This window comes from Phoca vitulina, unplaced genomic scaffold, assembly GCF_004348235.1.
Source record: "Phoca vitulina isolate PV1807 unplaced genomic scaffold, GSC_HSeal_1.0 scaffold22, whole genome shotgun sequence".
Classification (NCBI taxonomy): Eukaryota; Metazoa; Chordata; class Mammalia; order Carnivora; family Phocidae; genus Phoca; species Phoca vitulina.
The window spans coordinates 7,958,433-7,968,905 of NW_022589725.1; positions in this window are offsets into that span (position 1 = coordinate 7,958,433).

Consider the following 10,473-nt stretch of genomic DNA (forward strand, 5'->3'; position numbering starts at 1 on the left):
TTCTTTCTTTCTTTCTTTCTTTCTTTCTTTCTTTCTTTCTTTTTTCCAGGCAGTTACTTTGGTTGATCTTAAATGGTCTTCTCTGTGCTGGGAAGAGTTGAAATCTCAATTCAGTTATTTCAGCCATAAATGGGACTGTTTAGAGTCAGCATTGTTCATGCATATATGGTGCAGGAGTCAGCCAGAGAGTTAGGCAGACTTTATACACAGAATTTGAGGCTCCTCCTTTTCTAAGAGGATTCTTCCTTTACTTTCAGCCACTATGGTTGCCCCAAACTCTGTCTTCAGGTTCTTCAAACTGGCAAGACTGTCGCCTTCCCTCAAATTAAAAGCTGTAAAAATTGGGAAACTCAGCCAGTGCTGATCCCTTATTTCAAGTTTTAACTCCCCTCTGGTATCTCCCATCTTTGGACCACTACCCAGCAACTTCAGAGGGTGGTTCTGCCCTTTTTGTCCAGCATTTAGGGTTGTTATATAAGGGAGGGTGGTCTGGTAGGAGCTACTGGGCCAATACTTGATGAAGAAGAATCTCCATTCCCTTCCTTGCACTTCACATTTAATTTGTTTTCTGCCTTTAAATTTTATTTATTTTTAAAATTCCAGTATAATTAGTATACAGTGTTTATTAGTTTCAGGTGTACAACATAGTGATTCAATAATTCTATACATTACTCAGTGCTCATTACAATAAGTGGACTCTTAATCCCCTTCACCTGTTTCATACCCCTCCCCCACACCTCCCCTCTGGCAACCACCAGTTTGTTCTCTATATACAAGTCTGTTTTTGTCTCTTTTTTTCCCATTCATTTGTTTTGTTTCTTAAATTCCCCATATAGGTGAAATCAAATGGTCTTTTTCTTTCTCTGATTTATTTTGCTTAACATTGTACACTCTAGATTCACCCATGTTGTTGCAAATGGCAAGATTTCATTCTTTTTTATGGCTGAGTACTATTCTATGTGTATATGTATATACCACATCTTCTTTATCCATTCATCTCTCAATGGACACTTGAGTTGCTTCCATAATTTGGCTCTTGTAAATAATGCTGCAATAAACATAGGGGTGCATATATCTTTTTGAATTAGTGTTTTCATTTTTTTTGGATAAATATCCAGTAGTGGAATTACTGGATCATATGGCAATTTTATTTTTAATTTTTTGAGGAACCTCCATCCTCTTTTCCACAGTGGCTGCACCGGTTTGCATTCTCACCAACAATGTACAAGTGTCCTATTTCTCCACATCCTCACCAATACCTGTCATTTCTTGTGTTTTTGATTATAACCATTCTGACTAAAATTTATTTTTTATTATTTTGAATTTTCTGCCCTCCCACGAGACTCTAAGTTTCTTGGGGGAAGGTGGGGATGGTACTGTGTCTGTTTTGCTCATAACTGCGTCCCCCGCTCATGGTGGTATCAAGGTGGCTCAAGGTAGGTATGAAGCTCTGGAAGCCAGAAGTCTGAAGTCAAGGTATCAGCTGGGCTAGGATCCCTCCAAAGGCTCTAGGGAAGGATCCTAACTTGCCTCTTCCAGCTTTTCATGGCTCCTGGCGTTCCTTGGCTTGTGACAGCATCCGTCCAGTCTCTGCCCCTGTCTCCATGTGGCCTTCTCCTTGTGTGTCTCTCTGTGTGTCTTCTCCTCTTCTTACAAGGACATTCCCATTGGATTTAAGCCCCAACCTAGTCCAGTATGATGTCATCTCTATCCTTACCTTAATTACATTTGCAAAGACCCTATTTCCAAATACAGTCACAGCCTGAGGTTCCAACATGGATTTTGGAGGGACACTGGTCAATCCACTACACCTCTCTGAAATGTGCGAATGTACACTCCAGCAACAGTGTGCTCATTTGGCTCCACATTGCTAACTCTTGGTAGCATCCACATTGTTCAGTTTTTAAAACTTCCAGAACTGGGAGAGAATCAGTTTCTGTTGTCATAAGTCAAGAAGTTTGTCATTATTTTTTACAGCAGCTCTAGGAAGCTAATACAGAGGACAATGTGATCATATTCAAGTTTAAGTTACCTTGAACCATTCATTTCACTGCCAAGAAATTATTGTAAGGATATTTTCTCACATTTCTGCCAACACATGTGCACAAGGAGACATTGGTGGGGAAATGAGGGTGGAAATTTGCACATTACAATTCGACTGTAAGAAAATAACTTTATGTTTTGGTAGCTAAACTACATATAGGGGATTGTTAACAATTGGGGAATCTTGGTTAAATGTAGATAGGAGATTTTTCTTCTATTTTTGTAGCTTTTGTGTGACTTTTAAATTATTTCAAAATAAAAAACTACCAAAACATAAAGTTACATATTCATTGACATTCTACTATAGGGAAGAACATTTTCTTCTTATTTACTTACTTATCTATGTCTATGTGGACTAATGGATCTTTTTTTTTTTAAAGATTTTATTTACTTATTTATCAGAGCAAGAGAGAGAGAATAAGCAGGGGGAGCAGCTAGCAGAGGGAGAAGCAGGCTTCCCGCTGAGCAAGGAACCCAATGCAGGACTAGATCCCACAACCCTGGGATCATGACTTGAGCTGAAGGCGGATGCTTAACCCACTGAGCCACCCAGGTGTCCCAAGGACTAATGGATCTTTATTCAGTGGGTTATAGTTCATTAATATCGTTATTTATTTTGATGCTCAAATTATCCCAGATGTGTCCAATGGGAGACCACTGAAGCTGACTTGTACAGTCCTTTCGATGCGTCTCTATAATCCTTTGAGCACGTCCTTATTTTGTGGTGCAAGAAGATACTTCACATTCATTTCATACTTCCCCTGCCTTAGCCTTGGTATCAGTCCTTTCTCTAAGGAGCCTGGCTCCTTTTAGTGGAGAATGGTATTTAGAAATTGAGATCTGGATGATAGGTGTGCTCATTGCACCCCAAAAGGTAGGGTGTAACTCCTGATATAATAGAAGTACACAGAGACACCTAGGAGTATTTTTTTTTTTTTTGCCACAAACTCATATCTGAATCAGACCAGCCTCTAAATCTTATTAATAATTTACAGAAAGTGCAGGGGAAGGGATATATGTTCAAAGACCCCATAGAAATGCAGTTAGAAAAAGGAAAAATAGGAAATTCTACAGGGCAAATGATCTGTTTTCTTCAACCAAAAGATGAGAAAGGGAAAAAGCAGATGTAGGGGGCTCTTAGAAGCTTAGGAGCCCTGAAAGATTTTAGATCTTAGGTGTGTGGAGCCTGGTACACACTGAGTAGGAAAAAAATTTATGAGACAATTGGGGAAATGTGAACACTCACTGGATATTTTGATGATATTTGTGATTTAGTATTAACTTTTTTTTTAGAGAGAGAGAGAGAACACACGTGTGCAAGCAGGGGAGTGGTGGGGGGCAGAGGGAGAGGGAGAGAGAATCTTAAGCAGGCTCCACGCTCAACGTGGAGCCCGGACCTCACGACCCTGAGATCATGACCGGAGCTGAAATCAAGAGTCCGATGCTTAACCGACTAAAGCCACACAGGTGCCCCAATTTAGTATTAACTTTTAAGGTGTGATAATGGTATTGTGGTTATGTAAACAATGCTTACTTTGTTAGAGACCTATACTGAACTACTTATGGATGAATGTCCAGGATGTCCAGGATCTGCTTTATAATTATCCAGTGTGGGGGGGCGCCTGGGTGGCTCAGTCAGTTAAGCATCTGAGTCTTGATTTTGGCTCGGGTGGAGATCTCAGAGTGGTGAAATCGAGCCCTGTGCTGGACTCTGTGCTTAGTGCAGAGTCTGCTTCAAATTCTCTCTCCCTTTCCCTCTCTCTCTCTCAATAAAATCTTAAAACAATAATAATCCAGGGGCTGCCCGGGTGGCTCAGCTGGTTGAGTGTCCAGCTCTTGGTTTGGGCTCAGGTCATGGTCTCGGGCTCTGCGTTCAGCGGAGTTGGCTTGAGATTCTCTCCCTCTCCCTCTGTCCCTCCCCACTGCTCCCCCCCAAAATAAAATAAATAAATAAAATCTTAAAAAATAATAATCCAATGGCAGTGGTGGGGAGTGGGCAGGAGTTAGAGGAAATTAGAGGGGCCATAAATTAATTGCTCAAGCTGAGTTATGGGTCCCTGGGGAGTTTATTTTAATATTCTCTCTAATATATCTTGAAATTTTTCATGATAACAGGTTTTTTGTTTTTTTTTTTTAAGGTTTTCAGCTAGCTGCTCAATTCTTGGCTTATAGCTTATATGAATCAGTGTCTCAACAGGAAATGGAGGACATATTTAACGTTAGGACAATTGGAGGAGGGTTTATCTACAAAGGGACTATTTTCAAAGGAAAGGGCAAGATACAGAGAGTGGACAGAGCAGGAACCTGGAGCTGGGGACAGCTGAGCTGTTATACCTCAGGTGCCACAGGAGAAGGGAGGACACCCCGCTCATCTTTCTCCCTCCCAGACCCTGCCAGGCCCCCTTGGAAGCCAGAGGGTAAGGGGCCCATTGGTGTGGTCCACACAGATCAGCCCCCTGGGCACAGAGCCCAGTGGAAGGGTGAAGAGGAAATTAGGAGCTCGAAGGGAAACTCCTTTCCTGAGTTAGTTGCCTGGACTCACGACGTTTTTCTCATTCTTCTCTAAACTCACAGCCATCCGGTTTCAGCCCCACCACTGCACAGACCCTGTTCTCCCTGAAGTCACCTCCATCATTCCGTGCCCGTGGTCAGTTCGCATCCTCCATCTGGGCCAATCTCTGAGTAGCCTTTGACCGTTGACCCTTCCCTCCTTGAAACATTTGCCTGCCTGGCTTCTGGGACAATACCTTCTGCACTCCTTCCTACCTCACTAACCCTTTCTTCTCGGGGCCCTTGGCCTGCTCCTCCTCCCAACTTCTAAATGTTGGAGTGTTCTGGGCTCTGGCCTGGGCCTTCCTCTCTTTTCTCATTCCTGGGTAACCTCATCTAGTCTCTTGGCTTTAAGTATCTTCTATATGTGTAAGGCTCATGTTCTATTTCCAGCTCCTATCTCTCTCCTGGGCTCCTGACTCACAGCACCAAATTTCTACCCAACATTTCCGTGTGGGTGTCTGGTAGGCATCTCAAAGGGCTCCTTCACACGTCTGTTCAGTAATTAAGCCACGTACTTAAGGATCTTCTTCCCATCAGACCCCACTCCAATTCATTAGCAAGTCCTGGCAGTGCTGGTGTCCAGAAGGGGACCACTCCTTGCCATTACCATTGCTTGTCCAAGGTTCCCCTATGTCTCTACCTGGACCACGGCAAAGAACTTCTTACCTAGTCTCCCTGATTCCCTTCTTGCTCCCTTGTAGCCCATTTGCCACATCGCAGCCAGAAACATCCTTTAAAAAAAGTGAATCTTGTTAAAGACACTTTGGTGACTCTCCATATTTCTTAGGACAAAACCTAAACCCCACAAGGCCTGACTTTGAGAGAGGTTGGCTCCGCTTGGAGACCAGTTACCACAGTCCATTACACCAGAGAGGCTCCAATCTCTTCATTCCTTGTATCTTCTCAGTAAAGGAACATGTGAAGCTTGTGGAGAAGGGGCCTCTGGGCATATGAGATTGAGAAGATTGGCCTTGCTCTAAGGAGGGGTGGGCAAGACTCATCACATCGTCTCCCAAATAGAAAAATTAGGTGTTCCCCTAATTTTTAATAAACATCATTCCTTTTTGGTGTATTTTTTGGGTCTGCATTTATACCCTTTAACAAAGTATTCCATAATCCCAAAATAACCTTAGCAAGGCCTCGGATGCTAGGGGTGGGCAGCAGTGGAAAAAAAGTCATACTTGATTGGGCCTCTTTTCTCCAGGGGCCGCTTGATTTGAACTCTCAGGAAGCTAATCTGCAAAGATGAATTTGCATCTCTTTACTGGACTAATATTGCCTCCGGTGCACTGGGAAGTAATGTTTAAAAAACAGATCCCATACTTATCTAAGCACAGTTATTTTTCATGGCATTCTTATATGATATTTTAATAGTGTTTCTATGTTAAATGTAAGTATCTAAATTTTTAGACATTTTGTAAATCAAACCTGTAAACCTATTTAGAATTGCTTCAATTTTTAATAGTTCCAGGAGCCCCCACACAGAAAAGTTCTGAACTCATTAAAAGGCTCAGAGTTGTTTTAGGCTCAGAGTTGTTTTATGTTACTCACAGTTATGGGTATTTCTTTTGGGGGTGATGAAGGAGTTCTGGAATTAGATAATGGTGATGTTTGTACTAAATACTAAAAAACACTGAATTATACACTTGAAAGGGGTGAATTTTATGGTATGTGAATTACATCTCGATAAAGCTGTTATAAAACAAAGTACATAGGAATGCCTGGGTGGCTCAGTCAGTTACGCTTCTACCTTCGGCTCAGGTCATGATCCCGGGGTCCCGGGATTGAGTCCCGAATCGGGTTCCTTGCTCAGTGGGGAGTCTACTTCTCCCTCTGCCTCTGCCTGCCACTCCCCCTGCTTGTGCTCTCTCTCTCTCTCGTTTTCTTTCAAATAAATAATATCTTTAAAAAAAAGTAACATGAGCCACAGGTAGAATTTAACATGTTTTGGACTCTTAATCAGGAGTCAAACCCAGATCTGCAGCCTCCAGCCCATGTGAGACTGACTGTGGTCTCAGCAAGAAAGGGTGGGGCACACGCTCAGCCAACCTCTTCTGAAGGGGCTGCAGTTCTCCCCATCACCACCACTCAATCCCTCTAGTGCTTTTGGACTTCAAAGCTCTTGGATGTCTTTAAAAATAGGTTTTTTTTAATATTTTATCTCCCTTCTCCAGTTGTTCTTAGTGGGAGTTTTGTCTTATTGCTGTCTTTATTTTTTTAAAGATCTTCTTTCCTATTTGGAAAGCAGACTATGGCCGGACAAGAGTGAGAGCAGGGTGGCCGGGTAGGAGACTGAGGCAGTGGCCTAGAGGAGCTATGTTGGTGGCCGGGACCGTGGAGGTAGAGACAGAGAATGAGAGCTATCTCTATGTGCCAATATGAAAGGCAAGGACATACTTTTAGTTGAATGAAGCTAGGAGCACAGAAGTATATAAAACATGATGTTGTTTTTTTGTTAAAAAATTGTGTGTGTGTATATATATATATATATATATATATATATATATATAATACTTAAAATGGAGTAGTCTTCTTTTTATTTCGATGTGCTTTTCTCTTTTGTCTTTCCTAGCCATAATCTTTTTCTCCATTACACCCTAGATATCTTTTGGGCCAGGCAGAGATTCAAATCTGTTCCAGAAAAAGTGGCAAGAGACACCACAGCACCAACTTTTGCCATTCAAAAATCGGATTATACAACAGGACAATAGCCTTGCAAGGCAACTTCTCCAAATTCCTGTATCAGGAAGCAAACTTGGAGAATCTGTCCCAGTTGAATTTTTCAGGGACGTGGAGTAGGTACCGTTGTCCACCATTAAGGCTTAGCTGGTGCCAGGAAGAAAGAAGGTGTAATTAGGAGCCACAAAAGAAAAGCCTGTCACCTTCTTGACCTCTGGAGTTTGAGGAAGGAGAAGGACAGCGAAGCAGGAGATGAAAGCTTAAGATGGGTGTCCTAATTTCCCTTCTCTGGACTCAGGTTTGGAGGGGGAAGGTGGATTAGTGAGAACACGGAAGACAAGGAGGGAATCATTGACCCTGCTTGCAATTCAGCCCTCCTCTGGGACAGTTCCCGGCACGTAGTACATGCAGGACAACGGGACAGCTTGGTGGGTTGGGCGGCGGGGAGATGGGGGGTGTCTAAGTCAGCTGGGCTGTCATAACAAAATAGTGGAGACTGGGTGGCTTAAACAACAGAATTTATTTTCTCACGGTTCTGGAGGCTGGGAAGTCCTGGTCAAGGTGGTAGCCAATTTGGTTTCTGGTGGGGGCTCTCTTCCTGGCTGGCAGACAGCCACTTTCCCACTGTGTCCTCACACAGTAGACAGAGAGAGAGAGAGACCTCAGTGGTGTCTCTTCTTGTAAGGACACTAATCCTACTGGATCAGGGCTCCACCCTGAGACCTCATTTTACCTTAATTACTTCTTTACTCCAAATACAGTCACATCGGGGGTTAGGTTTCAACATATGAATTTTGAAGGGACACAATTCAGTTCATAGCAGGGGGCCTTGGAAATTTAGTTTCCCTGAGATGCTCTAGGATCTTGAGGGGTCTGAGCAGACCCAGTCACACGAGGAGCCGAGGAGCCGGCTGCAGAGCTTACCAGAAGGGACTCCAGTACCAGAGTGAGGTACTAGATTTGTCCTCTGCTTACAATCCAGCATGCACCGTGCTGACCTGTTGGCACTTGGCAAATATTTATTTTTATTTATTTCTTTATTTTTAAAGATTTTATTTATTTGAGAAAGAGAGAAAGAGAGCACGAGTGGAGGAGCAGAGGGAGAGGGAGAAGCAGGCTTGAGCAAGGAGTCCGATGTGGGGCTCGATCCCGGAACCCTGGGATCGTGACCTGAGCAGAAGGCAGACGCTTAACTAACTGAGCCACCCAGGTGCCCTTGGCAAATGTTTGTTGAAAGAATCAACCGTAGCATCTTTTTGCGCGTGAGTGTCTCTAGTTCTTCAGCCTTCAGGAGTCTCTGTCTCCTTGAACATCCACTGAATATCGGCCCCCAACTCTGCAGAAAATCCATTTGAGTCTTTAGAAAATGCTGATATGTTTCAAAAGATCTGTCCTACGGCTGTGTGTTGTGTTTTTCTCTGAATGGCTCCATTGCTTCCGGCTTCTCTGTGGTTGCTGGCGGCTACTTCGTAGTTTCTTCTGGTTGCAGTTCTTTGCCTAAGCCATTTTACTCCAAACATTCCTAGGAAGCTAAGGTTGGCTCCAGGACAGCACGGGCTCCAGACTCTGGCCTGGTCTCGTTTCTGCCTCAGAAGCACACGGAACCATGGCCTCCGATGTCCATCACAGCGTTTTCTAGTTTATCCACATGGGTTTGCGCACCAACATTCACCCGGGAGGACGTGACTGTTTTCTGGAGCTTGGTCATGATCTCGCATCTTCCTTGTGGCCCACAGGGTCTCACAACCCAGCTGGGGTGTTTAGATGGAACCCTAGGGGCTTCTGAGAAGGTGTTGGTTTAGAGGGGAGGACGGATGGGAGAAGATAGGAAGGAAGAGAGGATGGTGGGAAGTGAGTGAAGAGGAAAAGCAGAGTAGATAGGTAGCCTGACTCCACTCCAGCTGCGATATGCATCCACGCCACCTAGACAGCTTGTTAAAATACAGATTTCTGGGCCCCCACCCTGGAGTTTGAGACTCAGTAGGTTTGGGGTGGGGACCAAGAATTCTCATTTCTAACAAGTTCTCAGGTGATGCTGATGCTGCTGGTCAGGGGACCACACTCTGAGGACCACTGACCTCATCTCCAACTACCTTGGACACAGCGCACCCCATTCGGATACGGTGTTTTGCTCTTCACAATGGGCAGGCAGATCTGCTCCTTCCAAAATATCCTTACAGCCAAGAGCCGAGTCCATCTGTTTGTTCATACAGTAGCAAGATGTCCAACAAATCCCCAAAGAAGCTAACGAGCAACTTGGATCCAACTCTTTATTGTCTGTCAGAGAAAAGGCATCCATGCTTGGTAATGAGCCCTTGGTTGCTTTGCTGGGCTCTGAGGCCAGAATAAAGCACCTTGTCATCTAGCTGGCAAAGGCCCCAGTGGACGATATTGGACCAGAAAGCCTAACCACATCACACTTTCCCGAATAGCACCTACTTAAGACCCCATTAAATTGGGGGTACAGTGGATGGTTTCTACTTTCAGAAACCCATTTATTTCCATCTTGGTGGCGTGGAGGGCAGGACAGGGTGTGTGCCCCACATTGCACAAAGGCCTGGGGCATGCTGGCCACTACCCCCTTGTACCCATCCCATCAGCGATTAGCAGCTGCCCGCACAGTCTGACCCAGAACTAAGTGGGAGCGTGCTCCATGGGAGCAGGTGGGCAATGCTGAAATGCACCCAGGATCTGCTAACAGGATCTGCAAGGCCTGGGACACAGCTCCAGGCTGGGTGCATAGTGAGGCCTCGAGAAATGTCAGCCTTGATGATTATGGGTGTGATTAAGAAGAGAGTGCCCCGATCACGGTCTGGTGTAGAACTCTCTCACTTGATGCAATGCACAGCCTCCTTGTGGGAGGAAATTAGCATTCCTGATAACTGCTTAAGCAATTTTCTGATAAACTTTAACAAGATTAAAACGTCTTTGGGGAAATCAGCTACCCACACATTCAGCTGATTATTAGACATTCTTTGTCTTGTATTCAGTTTAATAGTGATTATCCAACCATTCTCTTTTCCTGCAAAATGCTCTTAACAAGAGGGAACTGTGACTTCGCTCTGTGGCAAGATTGAAATAAAATTATGACACCTGCTTATAACGAATTTACGCGAAAAATTTAAAACGGTCATTATAGAAAAAGGACATAGGAATCGGAGCTAATATTTACTGAGCACTCACCACTTGCCAGATGTT